Source organism: Heloderma suspectum, chromosome 1 (assembly GCF_057233095.1).
Source record: "Heloderma suspectum isolate Gila_16-S chromosome 1, 16-S_ref, whole genome shotgun sequence".
In the NCBI taxonomy this organism is placed as follows: Eukaryota; Metazoa; Chordata; class Lepidosauria; order Squamata; family Helodermatidae; genus Heloderma; species Heloderma suspectum.
In genome coordinates, this window is record NC_139458.1 from 369,517,922 (window position 1) to 369,538,024 (window position 20,103).

The following is a 20,103-nucleotide window of genomic DNA, read 5'->3' on the forward strand; positions in this document are numbered from 1 at the left end:
GATAATACTGCTTCTGTTTTTAATATATGACACTTTATTGATTTGACTTATGTAATATGTTTTGTAAGTGGCTGTGTGGGCTTTTAAAGCCATGTTTGGAGGGATATTCATTTCAAAAAGAAATAAATCTAAACTCCTTAAAAAATGTCTCCATGTTCCTGTGAGAAATGCGTCTGAGAACACTGTATTATAGTGGTAGAAGGAGAGCTTTTGCTTATCTAGAACTGGTATATAAAATAACAGATAAATGATAAGGGTGCAGAAAGAAAAGTCATACAATGTTTCATTTCAGAAGAGGTGACTGAAAACTTGGGATAGCATTAATCTGTGTCAAATTAAACATATTGACTTGCTTATGACTAATTAAAAGGATGCCCTTTTTAGGCATTAAACTTACTTAATTTCATTTGTTTGGATCCTGAGAAACATATATGGAAGTAAGTTCACATAAGGGGACTTTCCCATCCCCCTCCTCACATCCATACCCTCAAGGTGACCTTCCTGAATGACATGGAATGGGGTGATGAGGGGAGAATTGTCCATTGTTGGGTGGAAGGACCCTCTGTGTACACTGTTTTGGGGACACAGAGGGTTGCAAAGTGAGTAGGGGACAGGAAAGCCATCTTCCATGAGCTTACTTCTGCTTGTGGTCTTAGGATCCAAGCCATAGACTTTATATTATCCCTCATGATGGGAACAACATAGGGACAACCAGTTCAAAGAAACTGGTAAATTATAAAGACTGGAGTTGCCACCACATTTTGCCGGAAGCATCCTAGTCAAATGTACCATCTGTGGTAATAGTGAGACAGCGTCTATATTTGAATTTTTCAGAAAAGAGGGTTACATAACTCCAGAACTTTTTGCTATTTATTCTAGGTACCTTTAAGGAGCTGATGATTGTTTGTTCTTTCCTACAGAATAATACTGCCATGTATTATTCATTTTCTCTCTTAGAATTCTTACAAAACAAAAGGAAACAAAGCAAAGTAAAGGAGTTAATGGAATGTAAATCTTATTGTTAAGTTTCTCTTTGTTTTCTTCCTGCTTACTCAGGATTTATGGAAAAATGAATGTTGCTAGTACCAAAATATATTTTTCTTCATATTTTGGTTCAGTTTAGTTGGCTATAATTGCTTTGATATTAATTTTCATTGTTTCTGAAATATGCAAATTAAAGTCTATTTTATCCTTGTGCTCATTAGTAACTTCTGTATGCAATGCTCATTGTTCCTTTGTTCATCTAATGATTATTTCGGTTGAGAAGCTATCCATACAAAGGATAGATTTTATATAGCACATAGAATATACTTCCATGGCATATTTTTAGGAGGGGGGGGAAAGGTTACAGATCTTAGACTATAATCCACAAATCATTTTAGTTTAAAGACAGAATTTAGGAAAGAAAACTAATTCTCACAAACTGAGAATTAATTTGTGAGAAAACTAATTCTCACAAATTATTCATCTGACACATTTATTGACCCACACTAAATTTCTGCCTCCATTATCTGCTTCATTCTTGAAGGTATGCTTATCAGTACCTAGTTTTAGCACAGTCTTGACAGATATGCTTAGTATACAAACCCCAGGCTAAGAGAATATTGTATATAGGGGATGAATGAATCAGTCTGTTTCTGGTCCATGTCTTTTTCACATGTATTCAATTATAAGTCCATTCTGTCCATTTTCTGCAGCATTCTGCAACTTTCCTTTAAAAGGAAACACACACAAATTCACATTTATTTTTTCTACATAATTACCCCTAATATACACATTTTTATATGCAATGTTCTCTAATATATACATTGTATATGCAATATTTGAGCCAAAAACTCCATCACAAATTGGGAAGTGCATAATCCAATGAGTAATTGTGTTCCAATCTGCATATTAGTGAGACTTTTTTACAATGTGATAATTAGGTTAGTTTGCTTTAAAATATGGGGACCAAATGAAATTCTCCCACATCCCTAGTGGTATGCTGTGGGATTTCATTTCATAGAAACATAGAATAGTAGGGTTGGAAGGGGCCTATAAGACCATCGAGTCCAATCCCCAAAGGCTCCATGAGATCAGAAAAACAACTATAAGGTCAAATATAAGGATTTCCCAAATCAATTAGCTTTATGAAATATGTGGATAATAGTTTAATTTACTTAAATTCAGGGGCTTGTAATGCTTGCCTCTCGTTTTGAATTCTTGGAAATTCAATGAGAATTCTTGGAAAACACACTCACTGAGAGAGCTTGGAAATACTTAGCTAATTCTAAATTGAGCTTAGGGGATGCCTTGAATCCCTATGGCAAAACTCAAAAATATGCTTTTTAGAAAGTGTATTGAGGGAAACTAAAACAAATTTTGGGATTTAAAAAGAAGAATAAGGAAATTTCATTCTCTCACTAATACACTATTCCAGCTTTGAAGACGAAGGCCAAAAAGTCAAGCCACATGTGTTGGGGGCTCCATCCTTATAAGGGAAAGGGATTCTTTGAGTCAATTCATTTCATTTCATTTCATTTCTATACCGCCCAATAGCCGAAGCTCTCTGGGCGGTTCACACAAACCCTGCTGCCGCTCACACGTAAAACTGGCAACCAAATTTAGCGTTGTCGAGCACGCTGTGCGGGTGCAGGTAAAAGAGCTTGTCGAGCGTGGGGGGCACCCAGCGTGTGGTGTGGAACAGAGACTCACCGACCTGCCAGCCGGGGATGTCCTTCATGATCTTGGCCTCCTCGTCGAGATTTTGACGCAAGATGCATAGCATCCTGCGGTCATCCTCAGCCATAAGAAGGGGAAAGATGGCCACTCGCGTCTCCAGGTCCTCGATGTTCAGGCGCCGCCTCTCTCGGTTCCATGTCACAAGGGAATAATAGCCATAGACGAGGGTCCCAATTCCAATGGCGAACAGGCTATAGCCCAAGAGCCCCCGCCGGGGCAAGTTCCTCTTGTAGTCAATGGGCCCGTATCCGCCCGGCGGCGGCATGTCCTGCTTCACCTTCCCGGCTCCGGCCGCCATCTTGGCAATGCATCAATGCAGCCAGTCAAGCATTTAGTTTTCCCTAGGGATGGGGAAACATGTCATTCAGTTCACATTTCAATAAGAACTTAATAACTTTGCACTTCCCAAATCAATATACAAGCTGGAACGCAATTATCTTTCAGCATTTGCACTTCTCAAAATGTTGTGATGCTTTTCTCTGAATAAAAATGCTTACAAAAGTACATATTGTAGGGAAAGGTCCCTACAAACATGCATATTAGTGGGAAAATGTACAAACCAAATCAAAAAAGGAAATTGCTTGAGAAATTGCAGACAAAAATGTGCATATTAGGACAAATGTACACAAAAATGCATGGGATTTTTTTTAAGTCACAAGCTAATGCAGAAACAGGACAGAATGAATTTAAGATGAAAAAATTAGAGACTGAGAGAAACTGAAATTGACAGATTGGTCCATCCTACTTTCCCAATCCACAGGAGTTTAAATTAAAATGTAGATAACCCAACAGCAAGCCTCTACAAGATAGTTGGATAATCACAATCTGTTCTTGTCTCCAAGAGATGCTTTCATACTTGATAGTCAGGATCAACTGAGTCTGATCAAAGAAAAAGTGACAGATTCAAACCATCTAACAACCATTCTATCTCCAGCTAGTTGTCTAGATGCCATCATCTCTAAGCTTAGTGCAAATACAAGAGACAATGTGAAAAATCATTACCAATGGTCACAGTTTGGCTAACACAAGAGAAATCAAGCAGGTTTATGTGTCAAATGCAGGTATATTTCTCGTAAGGTATAAACCTTACAAGAATGCATAATTGCCAGGAGTTGCTCATGCAGGACAGTGAGTTTGTCCTTAGGAAGCTGGCAACATTGCTTAAGGGTATCCAACTCAATCCCTCATCCGATAGGGAAGCAAAGGCCTGCATCAAATTGGTGCATTAAGTGGAGTCTTTGGGCCCAGCAAACAAGAAGTAATAATAACTATATAATGGACCACACTCTGCACACCTGACTTGTCTCTCACAGTCCATTCCAGAAACGTGCAGAACCTCTCAAACATGGCGCAAGAGATGGAACACCCCCTAGGGAGGGCCCTGTCCAAGTACAACCTGCCTTGGAAACAGAACCCCAAAAGGTTGAAATCCAGTGGGCTGATGGGCAAAATATTGCATTTCCCCATCAGGGCACCTTGACCGAAAGCCTGGACCATAGAAACAGCTGCATCAAAAGAGGTGTAGCGCACTGAGCACAGATGATTGGGGATTTCGTCATTAACCAACACACCTTTGGGGAAGGAGAGGTTATGAATTAACCTGAACTCCCCAGAGGATTTCTTCGGTACGATACCCAGGGGGGAAACCCGCAAGTTGGGTATCAGGGCGGTGGTGGAAAAAGGGTCAATAACCCTGCCCGCTAGCACTTCCCTGTCAATTTTGTCCTGTACCAACCGTTGCATGGCAAGGACGGATTTCTGGTTTCTAAGGAATTGCGACTTACCCTGACTCTGGAAAGGAATCCTAAAACTGTGCATGAAGCCCCGCTCGAGGTAGATGGCATCCTCCTTGTGTGGGTAGCACCACAACACAACAGCCCTCGAAGGGGCCCAATCTTAACTGGGCTGGTTCTCTTTTGGGAGGGGGCTGTTGCCCGCCACCAGATTTCCTACTTCCCTGTCCATCCCATGTGGGGCCCCACCAGCCCCTGGCTCTAGGGCAAGAGGTACAGGGGTGCCGCCCACCACAGACAGAACACTCATGGCGGAACCGATACAGATTCCGAGAACAGGAACCCTTGGAGCTGTATTCCCAGCACAGCCAGTGGTGTTGAGCCACTGGCCCCGCAAGTGGCCGGGAGGCCGATGCAGGTGTTTGTTTGGCCAAGATGTGACCAGTGTCAGATCTGTCACCAAAACCTGGCCTAGAAGGAGTCATAAATTGGAGCCAGAGGTCCTGCTCCTTCAGATCCCATCACATGGATGGGTCAGTGGTGGCCCTTTGGCGGAAGGCCTCGTCATAGGCCAGCCAAGCCCCGCCCTCATACTCAGTGTATGCCCTATAAATGATATCAGTGTATTTGGTGAGGATCCACCCCTGTTCCGGGAACCTTTGCTGCACGATTCCAGCGTAAATAAAAAAATCTGGCAGCCAGTTTGCCCAGGTGCATGCCACCTTTCCCCCCCTGCTTTGCTCTGGCTATTTATCCCTAGATTTTTTCCTTGTCAGTGTATTCTGGTTCACGAAATAACAAGGAAAAAATGTCAATAAATTCCCCCCAGATAATCTTCTCCCTAGTGGCCAGAGTCAGGTGGAAGCCTGTTGGTGAAGAAGTAGCCCCAGTGGGCATTGCGCCCCTCTCCAAATTAGCATAAGCATCCGCCGTTAATAGCTGAGGCGAGGGCAATGGATCCTGGGTAGGTCCTGCAGGTCTCTGCCACACGTGTGCGCAAGTGACAGTAGGTATCGGGAGTTGCTGACAGGTTGCCCCCAATGGAGCTGCGGATGGCACAGGTGCTGGGCTAGAAAGGGGGGAAAGGTATTCCCTGATCCAACCTGAGGTGAGGTGGGGGGGGGACACGCACTCACGGCTGTAGGGGGACCCACAGCAGGAGGTGTTGCTGCGGCTGGTGCCAAGGACACAGCCACATCGGGCAGGGTAGGTGTAGGAGTCTCCTGAAGAGGCCCTGGGTCCCCTGTGTTCGTGATGTGCTGCCCTGCAGGAGGTAGGGGGAAAGGCCAACCCTAGGCAGTGAGCCAAGGAAGCCATCCCCAAGGCCCTAAAGGTCCCCAGCCTGGCCAGGTGCGGCAGTTGTCTCACCTGTGGGATGAGGTGCAGCAGTTGTCTCACCTGTGTCTAGGGATGGCGGAGAATTCTGCCACGCATTTCAGTGAGGCCGAATGCACTGGCATTCAGCCCCCCAAAACCTGTGGCGGAATGGCCTCCCACCCCGGAATCCCCCCTGGAACGAAACTTACCTGGCGTGGTGGAGGCTCCGGCAGCAGCAGCTGGTCTTTCTGCAAATGGCGGCCACTACAGCCATGGCCGGGCTGCTGCGGACGCAAATGGCAGCTGTGATAGGCTACGTAAGTATTTACATAGCCTATCATGGTAAAGGCAGCCACGCAAATGGCGGCCACTACTTACTTACATAAATACTTACATAGCCTATCATGAAAAGAGCAGCGGTGCAAACGACATAGTGGCTGCCGTTTGCATCCCTGCTCTTTGTCATGATAGGCTACATAACTACTTATGTAGCCTATCACGGCAGCCTGGCGGGACGCAAATGGCGTCCGCAGCAGCCCAGCCGCGGCGAGAACTCCGGCTGCGGACGGCCATGGAGCGGAGCCAGCCAGGGAGGATTCCGGGGGGAGGGACAGAGCGCCTCCCCCCCACACTGTGAATCACACCTGCGAAAAGGTAAGTGACTATCGTACATCCCTACCTGTGTCCGGGGCAGCAGAACCATGTTTCCTCCACTGCCGCTGCCTGTGATGCTGCCGAAGTTTGTACTTCTTCAGGCCAATGATCCACACCAGGGTGGGCTAAAGCAGGGGTGGAAGACACTCAGTGGCATCTAAACGTGCTGAAATGGAGAGTAACAGTAAGCGCTGGGTCTGTTTCCTTCTTCTTTTGGGCTTCAAAGCACAGGTCTTGCTTGGACCAGCAGGGGTGGGAGGAACAATCCCAGTGCCTGTTCTATGGCCTCTAGGCGTGCCAGGATCATAGGCAAATCTGGGCCCGCCTCTTCTTCGGAAGAAGAATCGAACGTATGCTGTGTCCTCTTTGCAGGGGGCCGTGGGGCCCTACCCTTTCCCTTCTTGCCACCTTGTCCTTTTTTTGGAGGCATGGTGCCAATCGATAAGGAAAGCCTAAAGGAAAGGCCGGGGGGGGCGCTGGGGCAAGGACAAATACACAAAAATGCTAGCCAGCTGTGCCTGAACAAATTAGTGAACATTTGCGGTGAAATAACTGACTGGGCCAGACCACCAATAGTTTCAGCAAAGCAGCCACTGCATATGCCAGAGCTGTTGGGCCTAGATGCCAGTGATGGAGGGGGGAATGGTGTCAAAGGTCCCAACCCAGTAGCCCACCCCCACCCTAAAGGAGCCCCCTGGCTGGGGGAGACAGGGCCCAGGAACCTTACGGCCCCCAAAGGGACCACCCCCAGGGTTGTGTCCCTTTCACCAAACCTTGGGCCAATGGCCCTGAAGAATGCTGCCTGTGCTGGCCACAACAAAATGCCTAGAAGGATTGGGGCCGCCAGAAGAAACACGTGATTGGCCCCGAGGCTGCTGGTGGCACAGGAAGGAGCAGCCACCCCGTATAGGAGCAGCGACTCCACTGCAGCACCAGCCAGAGCCTGCTGCCACGTCCGCCATGACTGCATGGGCCGCACAGGCCATCAAACAAAGTGGGCCTAGCTGCGTCCCCACAGCTGCTGCCACCACCTCTGTCGCTCCTCCTCACGGGGGATGAGGCATGCTATTGCTGCCGCTGCAGAAAAGGAGAACGCGCAGCCGATCGGCCCCCTGGCGAGCTCACTGTCGCCGCCTCACCTCACCTCGTCGGGCCGGTGGAGCGCATGCCAACCATTCCTTAGCCGTGTGAGCGAGAGACTGCTTTGGGAGGGGCACGGGGCATAAAGAGGCTTCGCTGGCCCCTCCCCTTTAGAGTGGCACCATGGGGAATGCCCAATGGCAACTCATGACATCTCCTCACCCCCCGCCTGCAACAGTGCCCCCACGGCCAGGCAAGCCGGACGTGGGGGTAGGGCATTTCTGGAACTGCTTCATTCTAGGGAGAAAAAGTTAGCTTTAACGTTCTGTTGTTTATTTCCATTTTCCTTTGTGTTGATTTATCAAAACATAAAGTGGAAGTTATTGCTGTGACCAGGGAGTTGGAGAGGGCTTTCCCTATGGGAAAGATGTTTTCAAATAAAAATGGATATGTCAAAGTGCATCAAAGAAGCTTAAAAAAAAGTTTTAGAAGTGGTATGGTGCTTTCTCAAAATACTCTTATGTTTTTAGATACACATCATAACTGTGGTCCTGCTGTTTTCCTGCAATTGCATTGGAACAGAAAATACTACTGAGGAAGAATATACAGTCAGGGCCAGAAATATTGGAACAAGGATAACTGTTTTGGCAGTTGGCCTCTGTACAACCACCACATTGAAGTTGAAAGGAAACACATCCAGATGGGAGCGAAGTCAGGACTTTCAGCTGTAATTCAAGGGGTTTGACAAAAGTGGAGCACTAACCATTCAGGAAGTATAGCTAGTGGCATACATACACACACACCCATTGTTGGTGGCTCATAAGTAACGGAACAAACCAACATCATTTCAAACTGAAGGATCTCCTTGAATACCTGGATGAAAATCCTTTGCAGTCAATGACTGCCTGAAGTCTGGAACCCATGGATGTGACCAAATGCTGAATTTCCTCCCTTGAGATGCTTTGCCAGGCCTTTACAGCAGCTGCCTTCAGCTGCTGCTTGTTTGTGGGTCTTTCTGCCTTCAGTCTTGCCTTCAGTAAGTGAAAAGCATGCTCTATTGGGTTGAGATCAGGTGACTGACTTGGCCATTGAAGAACATCCCACTTCTTTGCCTGGAGAAACTCTTGGGTAGCTTTTGCTGTATGTTTTGGGTCTTATCCATCTGCAATATGAAGCGGCGTCCTATCAGTGTGGCAGCATTCGGCTGAATCTGAGCAGAACGTATAGCCCTATACACTTCAGAATTCATCCTGCTGCTTTTCTCAGCAGTCAGGTCATCAATAAACACCAGTGACCCGGTTCCATTGGCCGCCATACATGCCGATGCCATAACACTGCCTCCACCATGTTTGACAGATGATGTGGTATGCTTTGGAACATCAGCTGTTCCTTTCCTTCTCCATACTTTTCTCTTCCATCATTCTGGTACAAGTTAATCTTGGTTTCATCAGTCCAAAGAATCTTATTCCAGAACTGGGCAGGCTTTTTTAGGTGTTTGCTGGCAAAGGCTCATCTGGCCTTTCGGTTCTTGAGTGTTACCAGTGGTTTGCGCCTTGTTGTGAAGCCTCTGTATTTACATTCATAAAGCCATCTCTTCACTGTAGATGTTGACAATGACATGCCTACCTCCTCAACAGCATTCTTGACCTGGCTAGATGTTGTGTTCCTCTTCCCCATGAGCAGCATTCTGCGGTCATCCACTTTAGTTGTCTTCCGTGGTCTTTCAAGCTTTTTGCTGTTGCTGAGCTTGCCAGTTAATTCCTTCTTTTTCAGGATGTTCCACACTGTTGTGTTGGCCACTCCCACTGTTTTTGCTATCTCTCTGATGGGTTTATGTTGTTTCCTCAGCCTAATGATGGCCTCCTTCACTCGCATGGACACCTCTTTGGACCTCATGTTGGGAGTTCCAGTGAACAGCTACCAAATGCAAATGTAACACTCAGAACCAGCTCCAGGCCTTTTCTCTGTTTGATTGGTCATGGGGTATCCAGGAAACAGGCCACACCTGGCCATGCAGCTGCTTGTCAGCCATTCATTCCATTAGTTACGAGCCACCAACGATGGGGGGGGGTGTATGCTACTGGCTGTACTTCCTGAATGGTTCGTGCCCCACTTTTGTCAAACCCCTTGAATTACAGCTGGAAGTCCTGCCTTCTCTCCCATCTGGTTGTGTTTCCTTTCAACTTCGATGTGGTGGTGTACAGAGGCCAACTGCCAAAACAGTTATCCTTGTTCCAATATTTCTGGCCCTGACTGTATGTATTGTTTTGCAAAAAGAAAATCCGATAGCATATGTGTACAATAATGCAACTACTTTGTGAGCTGAAAAGGAATTGTATTAATTGGCTGTCCTTCACTCCCATAAAAGGACCACACTGCGAGAAGTGGCCTCGTGTCTTTGGGACAAGCAACTCAATTTGCTTTAATTTATTTAACATAATATAGTTATCTCTGAAGAACATGCTTACCACATGTTGAAGTGTAATATCTTTCAAAGAAGTCCTATTTGCAAGGGAATGCAAAATTACGTTCTGCTCACTGAAAGTTCATAATTATGTGAAACTCAGATTCATTTACAATATATAACTTGCCTTTATTAATGACTTTTTATGTGGGTGCAAGTGTAGAATTCATTATTTCCCAACTGCATTCTCCAGAGGGCACTCCTGTAGCTACCACACTGCAGGATCTTCTTGTGAATGGCACCCCTATAATGTATCAACACTGCTAATCATTAATGTATTGCATATGTTTGAATATATTGTACCTGTGGTAAATGAGAATGATTCAAACAATTTGTGAAGAAATGAACATTGTGTTCACATAGGTTTAGTGTGTGTTTTGTATAGGGTTCTAAAGGCATAGAGATAGATTTATAGATTTTGCCACAGTTGAGTCGTGAGTTCCAAAACCTGTATTAATAACAGAAGAAGCAAGGAAAAAAGTGTGAGTCGCTTGCATGTCATTTCTTTCTAATGTATGAACCAGTTCAAAGGCTCAGAGAAACATTTGAATCTGTTCCAGTACACACCCTTGGTTTGAATAAGTGTTTGCTAAGTAAAGGTTGACATTTTTAAGCAAGTTGCCTTGAGAAAGCTAAGGAAGGGGTGAGTGCTGTATGAAACCTAAGTGAGTGAAAATATTCAATATATGTTGTGATGAAAGAAACCTTGAAAGGAATGTAAAGTGTGTCTGCTGATGACTATTGTGACACGCAACTTAACAATGCAAGTTTTGTTGCAATATTAAATCTAAAGCATATTATCATTGGAATGGCATGAGAAACCAGATGGGAGTAGACTCTTTTGATAGACTTTGCTCCTCTTTCATTAATAAAATATTGAGTCTTGGGGCCAAACTACATGTTCTGCTAATCACCTAGGTGTGGCTGGGTCTGTTATTTACTTTATTCCAGTGTCACTGCATGCAGTCCAGCTTCAGATTGAGACCAACATGCTTCTGGGAAATCTAAGGTTTGATTCTCAGGGAGGAAGGATTAAATCTTCTTGACCACCATCCATTTCCCCCCTGATATTACACTCACACACACACCCGAGGGGATGGAGAGGAAAAAAAATTCTAAAAGTCTTTAGACTCTTCCGCACACCCCATGGGGGGGGGGGATGGGGCGGGAGGATAGGTGGGGGGTGCTTTAATCCTTCCCTCCTCAGGCCTATTCTATATTGGCAGAGCCATCTGCCTAAGTGCAGCCAATTCAAGGTGCTAGTGTTGCTTACTTATAAAGCCTTAAATGACCTGGATGTACTGCACATAGGGATGTACAAAACACTACCTGGTTCCACACTGGGGCATCCCCGGAATCCACTCCGGCCATTTCCGCTCCGCGGCAGGTCCACGGAGCTGCCCGCCGGGACCAGCCGCAGCTGGAGTTCCAGCCACGGCTGGGCTGCTGCAGCTGCAAATGGCAGCCGCCATTTGCGTCCTTCCAGGCTGCTGTGATAGGCTACGTAACTATTTACGTAGCCTATCACGGTAAAGGTAGGGGTGGACAAAAGTCACTTACCTGTCCTTGAAGCTTGTTCGCGGTGGGGGGGAGGCGCTTCGCTGCTTCCCCCGCGAAGTTCAGGCCGGGGGGGGAGGCTTCCCGCCTCGCCCGGCCGAAATTAAGGCCGGGGGGGAGGCTTCCCGCCTCGCCTGGCCGAAATTCAGGCCGGGGAGGAGGCGCCTCGCCTCGCCCGGCCACGAACTCAAAAGTTTTTTTAAAAAAACAAAAACGCCCCCGTGACTTTAAAAAAAAAAAAAAAGCGCGTACGGATAATGGCGGCCCCCATAGGGAGCCGCCATTCCCGTTCCTTATTTGGTCGCTGTAGTCTACGTAAAGATTTACGTAGACTACAGTGACCAAATAAGGAACACGAATGGCGGCTCCCTATGGGGGCCGCCATTTGCGTACGCGCTTTTTTTAAAAAAAGTCACCCGTGATAGGCTACATGACAATTAACGTAGCCTATCACGGCTGACTTTGCAGATCTAGCCATGATAGGCTACGTTAATTGTCACGTAGCCTATCACGGGGGCGTTTTTGTTTTTTTTCCTTTTATTGCAATGGCAGCGGCAGCAGCCTGTCGAAAGACCAGCTGCCACTCCCGCCCCGGACGAGCACCCGCCGAACCGCCGGCCGGACCCGCCGCCGGGAGGGACATTCGGCAAAGGTAAGTCCCGTCCCGGGGGCGGTGTGGGGGGCGGGGGGGCGGAGAATTTCTCCCCGAAACGTGTTCGGGGGGCTGAACACGTTGGCACTCGGCCCCCCAAAGTTTCGGGGAGAAATTCTCTGCCATCCCTAGGTAAAGGCAGCTATGTAAACAGCGGCCGCTAGGCCATTTGCGTGGCTACCTTTACCGTGATAGGCTACGTAAATACTTACGTAGCCTATCACAGCAGCCTGGAAGGACGCAAATGGCAGCCGCTATGACGGCCGCCATTTGTGGCCGCAGCAGCCAGCCGAGACACCAGCGGCCGCCGGAGCCGCCGCTGGAGCTGTTGCCACCAGAACATCCGCCCCAGGTAAGCTTCGTCCCGGGGGGATTCCGCGGGGTGGCGGGGGGTGGGAGGCCATTCCACCATGGGTTTCGGGGGGCCGAATGCCCGTGCATTCAGCCTCACTGAAATCTGTGGTGGAATTCTCCGCAATCCCTAACTGCACATCTCTTCCTGTATGATCTCTCCTTCTCATTAAGACCGTAGGAGGTGGCCTTGATTGACAGTTGGTTTCTACCAGACAAATGAACTTGAAGCTGACTTATGGTGCAAGGCCATCCTTATTGCAAATAGTTTTTCTCCCCTTTGGAAACCTGCCAAAATCTGTCTTTATTCATTGTTAGGAGACAATGTGATTTAATTTTTTTCACACAGTTTTGAAGAGTTAATTAAAACTTAATTGCAGCATTTTCTTCAAATAATGCCTTGAAATTGCGGTTTAACTGTTATGGATGAATATAGCTTTTGAGTTTATAAATACAGAAAAGGCGATTTTTTTTCCTAATGTGAAATAGCTCTCTTCTGATTTATTGCACAGGTGTAGGTGACTCCATGTCCTCCAGATGTTTTAGGCTACAATCCCCATAATCCCTGGCCATTGGCCATTCTTTCTGGTGCAGATGTGAATTGTAGTCCAAAACATCTGGAGAGCACCAGCTTGCCTACCCCCAATATAATAGAGTATGAGATCTCTGTCTACTTCAAGAACATAAAATGTGAGGGTGAAGAAAGAATCAAACCTTAGATTTCCCAGAAGCTAGAAACAGGTTTACATCTCAACACTCTAGGTAGGCAGCAGGGTTGATAAAAATCAATTATTATTATTATTTAATCAGATATTTAAAATTTAAATTGGATTTTTTAATTTATTATTATTATTATTATATTTATATCCCACCTTTTCCCCAATACTGGGACTCAAGGCGGCCTTACAACGTTAAAACTGCTACAATTAAAACCTATCAATAGAAATATAAATACAACTGTATAAAAGTTAAAAATATAATTAAATCATCAATATTAAAATTGTAAAGATATTAAAACATCAAAAGACAACCAGAACAACAAAAATGGTATCCATACGTCACATTTTCCTAGGTCCAGTCTAGTTATCCCCAAAGGCCTGCTGGAACAAAAAAGTTTTTGCATGCCTGCGAAAACTTATCAAGGAGGGTGCCACTCTCGCCTCCCTGGGAAGGGAGTTCCAGAGCCTTGGGGCAGCCACCGAGAAGGCCCTCTCCCGCGTTCCCACCAGGTGTGCCTGTGATGATGGCAGGATGGCGAGAAGGGTTTCCCCTGAAGATCTCAGGGCACGAGTAGGCTCATAAGGGAGAATATGGTCTTTCAGATTTAAATCAGATTTTGACATTTTCTTTAAAAAAATAGTAAAAAAAAAAGAGAGCCTAGGTCAAAGATATCATCCCGCATACTAATTATACAACTTTTAATTATATTCTATGAATGTGTTAACAGCAGTTTATGGAGATGGGAGATAACCTGATCAGTCCTATTCTGCACTGCGGGTGGTGTACAGAACTGCATGCGTTCTCTCTCGCCCTCTCACTCTCGCCCTCTCTCTCTCTCTCTCTCTTGGCCTTGCCTCTCTAGCTGCAAAGACAGAGAAGGTCAATGAATAGAGAATTTGGGGAGATAAAGTAGATCTGAACAAGGAGGAGGAGTCTGGATATAAATGCAAATTATAGGGGAGGGGAATAGAAAGAGAAACCATTATAGGGATGGCGGAGAATTTCTCCACGAATCTCTGGGAGGCCGAATGCCAACGCATTCGGCCTCCCAAAATTGGTGGTGAAATTCTCCGCCAGCCCCCCGCCCCCCCCCCCGGGATGGGACTTACCTCGTGCAAATGTCCCTCTCGGCGGCGTTTCGGCGGGGGGGGGGGGCGGCAGCGGCCGGTCTTCTGACCGGCTGCTGCCGCCGCCATTGCAAAATAAAAAAGGAAAGTTAAAAAAAAACAACCACACCCGTGATAGGCTACGTAACAATTTACGTAGCCTATCACAGCTAGATTTCCAAAGTCAGCCGTGATAGGCTATGTAAATCGTCACGTAGCCTATCACGGGTGACGTTGAAGAAAAAAAAAAGTGCGTACGCAAATGGCGGCGCCCATGGGGCGCCACCATTTGCGTTCCTTAGTTTGCGTTCCTTAGTTTGGCATGTCTAGTCTACCTAAAGATTTACGTAGACTACGGTGAAAATAAGGGCAACGCAAATAGCATACATTTGCGTACATGCTTTTTTTTTTTTTCAAAGTCACCCGTGATAGGCTAACGTAAATCGTTACGTAGCCTATCACGGGTGTGTGTGTGTGTGTTTTTACTTTCCTTTTTTTTCGCGGCCGGGTAGACGGGGCGCTCCTCCCCGGCCTGAATTTCGGCGGCGAGGGATGGGGCGCCTCCCCCCCAGCCTGAATTTTGGCCGGGCGAGGCGGGGCGCCTCCCCCCCTTCGCCTGAACTTCGGGGGGAGAAGCGAAGCGCCTCCCCCCCCACCGCGAAGCAAGCTGCGGGACCAGGTAAGTCCCTTTCTTCCATCCCTAGAAACCAAAAGTGAACAGAAAAATTTCATGCAGGCTTGACCCCTGAGGAAACTTATGCATGTATCCCCTATGAGTGACTATCTTCAAATGATACCTACATCTCTAAATATGTATTAAAGTTATATTAAACAGTAATGTACTTCTACTAAAAATGATGATTAAATAGACTCTTCCTCACTGGTGATTTAAACTGTGATTTAAGTAATTAAAATTGAGTCCTTCAGAGAAGTGATTTAAATCAATTTGATTAAAATCAAATCAACTCTGGTAGGCAGGTACACATGTAGAGTTCTTCAGATATAGTAAATGCAGCAGGAGAGAGGAGCTAGTGCTATGGTTAGGGAGAGGAACCCTGAGAATGTGAGAGAAGGATGGAGTGAATGTAGGGCTGAATGAAAAGGCATGCTTGGTTAAGAAAAAATATGGGGAAATGTTTGGCAAGGCACACAGAGAAATTAAAGAACATGGCTCCTGACTGGGGAAAGAGTGAAGGGGACCAAGGAGACAGATGTTTTAGAAAGAAAAGATTGTCTGAACTATAAAGAAAGGTAGCAAAACATGCAAGAATAATAGTGCATAAAATAAATGGAATGGGAAGTTCGGAGGTTGCAATATGTTGCCGTGGATGGGTGTTTTTTTTTCCATAGCTTTTCACATTTAACATAGTGGGGTTGTTCAAATGATCACATTGGGAAAAGAAGCCATCATGGTTTCTCCCTCCACCCCCACATGTACTATGCATGCGACTGTCATTTGCCTAAATACCCGCAATGCAGCATGGGTTGGCATGTCATCTGAACTTGGTGCACGGTGGAGGTGACTTCATACCCACCCTACAACCCACGACTTGCAGTAGGGGTTGTAGGGTGTGTATGAAGCCACAGACACACACACTGTGCCAGGTTCAGACAACACACCAACCCGCGCCACATTGTAGGGAACTCTGCAAATGATGGTTGCATGCATGGGTGCAAGGGGAGAAGCCATGATGGCTTCTTTTACAGACATCATCATTCGAACCTAGTCACTGTGCGTAATGTAAAGCTTTTATATTTTAATAGCAGAGGGATCTAATGCAATGATCAATGCAGGTATGCGATCTTCCCACCTGTTACATTCCCATTATATTCTTGGTCTGGTAGGAGCACCACTGTTTCTGAATGGAACCGGGATTGCTCCTAACTCTCAGATCTCAGTGTCAGTCCCATAATTGCTTCAGTTACATACACAATAGGCAGAGGAACAAGAACTGTTGTTATACTACAATTTTCAAGAATATGTAATTTAAAGTTTGCCTGGAAACATCAGAGATTAACACCACCACCATGACTGAAAGGATTATGACATCATCATTCAGCTCCTCTAGTTAGGGATGTACGAGAGTCACTTACCTTTTCAATGAGGTGATTCGCGGTGGAGGGGACGTGCTTCGCATCTCCCCCTGAAATCCTTCTCCGGCTGGCTCCGCTCCGCAGAGCTTCCGCAGAGTCCCCAGCTGGGGCCACCCACAGCCGGAAATCCAGCCTCTGGGCAGCCTTCCTTCCGGAAGAAAAAAAACAAACCCACATACGCAAATGGCGGCAGCTATGGTGGCCGCCATTTGCTTTCCCTTTTTTCGCAGTTTTAGCCTACGTAAATATTTATGTAAGGTATTACGGTGAGAAAAAAAAGGAACGCAAATAGCGCCCACTATGCTATTTGCGTTGCCCTTTTTTTCGCAGTAATAGCTTATGTAAATATTTACGTAGGCTAAAACTGTGAAAAAAAGGGAATGCAAATGGCGGCTGTAGCCGCCGCCATTTGCGTGCGCGGGTTTTGTTTTGTTTTTTTCCTTGGCTTGCTGTGATAGGCTACGTAAATACTTACGTAGCCTATCATGGCAAAGGGCAGATGGCAATGGCGGCTGCAGCAGCCGGTCGAAAGACCAGCCACCGCCGCTGCCTGGAACATTTGCCCCAGGTAAGCCTCATCCCGGGGGGAATCCGGGGGCGGGGGGCAGGCCGTTCCACCACAGATTTTGGGGGGCTGAATGCCAGTGCATTTGGCCTCACTGAAATCCGTGGGGGAATTCTCTGTCATCCCTACCTCTAGTTATTGCTGAACACAAGATTTGGCTTGGACCCCAATTTGGTGCTTCAGAAAATGGCCTCATTTGGCTTGGACCAATTCAGAGGCTGTTCACTCTGACATGGGTACTGAACCGGAGTTGAGATTTTGAAATCTGAAGCTTAGTGCCTCCCGAAGACTATCACAAGAAATCAAAAAACAACTATGACTTCTTTCTTTTCATCAGACTTAGATGACATTTGCAGGCGTAGTAAAGGCATTATGTTTGCCACATTTCAGACAAATTTGTGCTGTGTGCCTGTATCTTTTGATTTTATTTTTTTTAAGGGAACTGCCAGTGATGTTTTTATTTCTTGGCAGAATTGGATGAAATTTGCGGAGATAGTTGCCCATTCTGAAGGAAACAAGCCTTCCATGTTTCAGATGAATAGGAGCAAAGAGTTGTGGAGCCTTTACATTTTGAGGGTAATGTAACACTTATACCCCTATGTTCTTTGAAGACCAGTGTTCTGAAAATGACAGACAGAGGCAGCACTAAGAAAGAAACCTGAAAAGTTTCAGAAGGATAGGTGCAATGGCTTAAATTGAAGGAGAGTCCTCAAATTTGGGGGGGAGGTGAGTGATTTGGTTTCGTTTCCCCTTCCCTCCCCCCATGGCTTTTTGGCAATTTGTATGAAAATGGCACACGTCATAGAGGTGTCTCCAGGCAAGAAACATGCAAAGTTTCAGAAGGAGAGGTGTAGGGGCTAGTAGTTATGATGATTGAAAACCTATTTGATGCTTAAAAAAAAAAAAGTGAAGTGTGGTGGCATTGGAAAGGGAGATTTTTCACCGCAGGAAAAAGCCTGAGAGGATGATTGATTTCATAATTAAGCAGGAAAGGAAAGAAGTTTGAAATCATGAACAGACAGAACTTGAAACCACACCACCCCCAAGTGCAGTCCCCCCACCTCCATCATCAGTGTTTACAGAGAAACAAAATCAAAATATGCTGTTTTTAGAGACAGACTGGTTTGCCTTTCTGCAGCCCAAATTGTGCAGGGTCCAGCTTCGGTTCTGCTTGCTTTGGAGGGAAGGTGATGACAATAATAAAGACAATAGTCCTTAATAATACATACAGTTGAAAAAAAGTAAAGTTAATGTACAAAAATAAACACAATTAAAATGATTTAATGTTAAAAAGTGCAAATACTAAACACATTGATTCCAAAAGTTGTGTCACAATATATAAAATAAAAAACACAACTGCAAAATGAATATAAAAGGATACATATGACAATTTATGTCCTTTTTATTTATAATTGCTAATTGCCAGCACACCTAGAATGTGTGTGTATATCCATATACAGTATCTGCCAAAGATACTGTATATGGATATACATTCATCCCTCCAATGAAAGAATTTGTAATTAGAGCTCAGGCCACAGTAGTGGTGAGTACAGGTAGCCTTTTTAAAACACAATTATTTTGTTGAGACTCTGGGAGTGCAATTTTTGATTTCTTATGTTTTTGCTTTGTAATTTTGCATAGGCCACTGACGAAGACAAAAAGTTGAAATGCATTTGGCCCATTTGTAGTTTTTAAAGGTTTTTATTATATTTTTACATATTATGTGTAATTTTTAGGGCTGTGCACCACTTCAGCCCGACGAGGCCTGAGTCGAAGCAGGCTGCTTCAGGTCACTTTGTGCCCTGTCCGAGGTAAAGCAGAGGGGGCATGAAGCGACCCGGAGCGGGTCAGGGGATCTTCAAAGCACTCAGTGTACTTCGAGCTTTGGCCCCCTGGCCCAGCCCCCCCGGCATGTCCAGGTCCTTACCTGAGCCGCGTTCTCCGCCGCTGTGGCCACTGCCACCTTCTCCATGCTGTTGCTGCCTTCTCCACCGCAGTGCCGCCGCCACCCTCGCCACTGCCACTGCCCTCACCGCTGCTGCCTCCATCCTCACTGTCACCACCGCCGCTATCGCCTCCTCCAGGAAGTTCCAGGAGGTCGCCATTTTAAAAATGGTGACTCCCTGCTGTAAGAGTCACCACATGCTTCTAGGCCTCAGCAGGAAGTGCCAGTGAGGACAGCGGTGGAGAAGGCGGCAAGGACAGCGGCGGAGGTGGCGGCAAGGATGGCGGCAGTGACAGATGGCGATGGTGGCAGCGAGGACAGCAATGGCGGTGGAGAAGGCAGTGTTGGAGGTGGTGAGGACGATGACAGCAGAGGTGGTGGCGGTGGTGGCAAGGTAAGGAGGTTTGCATGGGGGTGTTGGGGCCCCCCCGAAAAGAGGTTCGACATCCGAATCCTGCTTCGGGTTCGGGGCCAAGTCTGGTTGGGGGGGATCTAATCTGCCCGAGCCAAATTGGGCCCGTCTCGGAAGCCACAAACCAGCTTCCAAGTCGGATCGGGGAGTCCCCGCACAGCCCTAGTAATTTTATATTAGTATAACATTTTAACATCACAGTTTTTATGTTTTTATTTTAGATAATGTGACACATGTGTTTTGGATGCTTTCGAGGGAAGCCTGCTTCACCTCATAGTCCAAAGGGGCCCAATTTTGGCTAAATCTGATGCACATCCCTATTGAAAACATCTACAACTATTAAACTGGGTTTTCACTCTCTCTTCTCTCTCTCTCTCTCTCCTGGCCTTTTTGATAGCTCTGTCATTATCTGTTGGGTCACAAATTCCTATCAAGAGGCCTTTAACTTAAGATGAGAAAATTGCAGTCTTTTAGGTAGCAAAAAGATGGGATTCCTCCAACTAGACTTATTGAGCTGGACCCTCCCTGTATATCTCATGCTTTTTTTGATCAATCTCTTTGTAGGCCACAAAATTCTTGTTTTGACACTGCAGGCTTTTTTGAGGACAGGAAGCTAGCAGTTCTTATTTGGATGGAAAATGGGGACCACTGAGGAACCCTCCCTTTCCCCATTCCCATGTCTAGTGACCCTGTGGGTGGACTGGTAGAGAACAGAAGGCATGGAACAACATC

The 20,103-nt window shown here is 46.1% G+C and overlaps 1 protein-coding gene and 1 pseudogene across 5 annotated transcripts in view; one reads left to right on the forward strand and one right to left on the reverse strand.

Annotated features, from left to right (window-relative positions):
• CHRM3 (cholinergic receptor muscarinic 3) overlaps positions 1-20,103 on the forward strand; it is a 476,802-nt gene that overhangs the window by 192,813 nt on the left and 263,886 nt on the right. The gene's annotated exons all lie outside the window — the stretch shown is intronic.
• LOC146359837 (NADH dehydrogenase [ubiquinone] 1 alpha subcomplex subunit 13 pseudogene) lies at positions 2,506-3,019 on the reverse strand (annotated as a pseudogene). The gene has a single exon (XR_014787388.1). The product of XR_014787388.1 is annotated as an NADH dehydrogenase [ubiquinone] 1 alpha subcomplex subunit 13 pseudogene (transcript).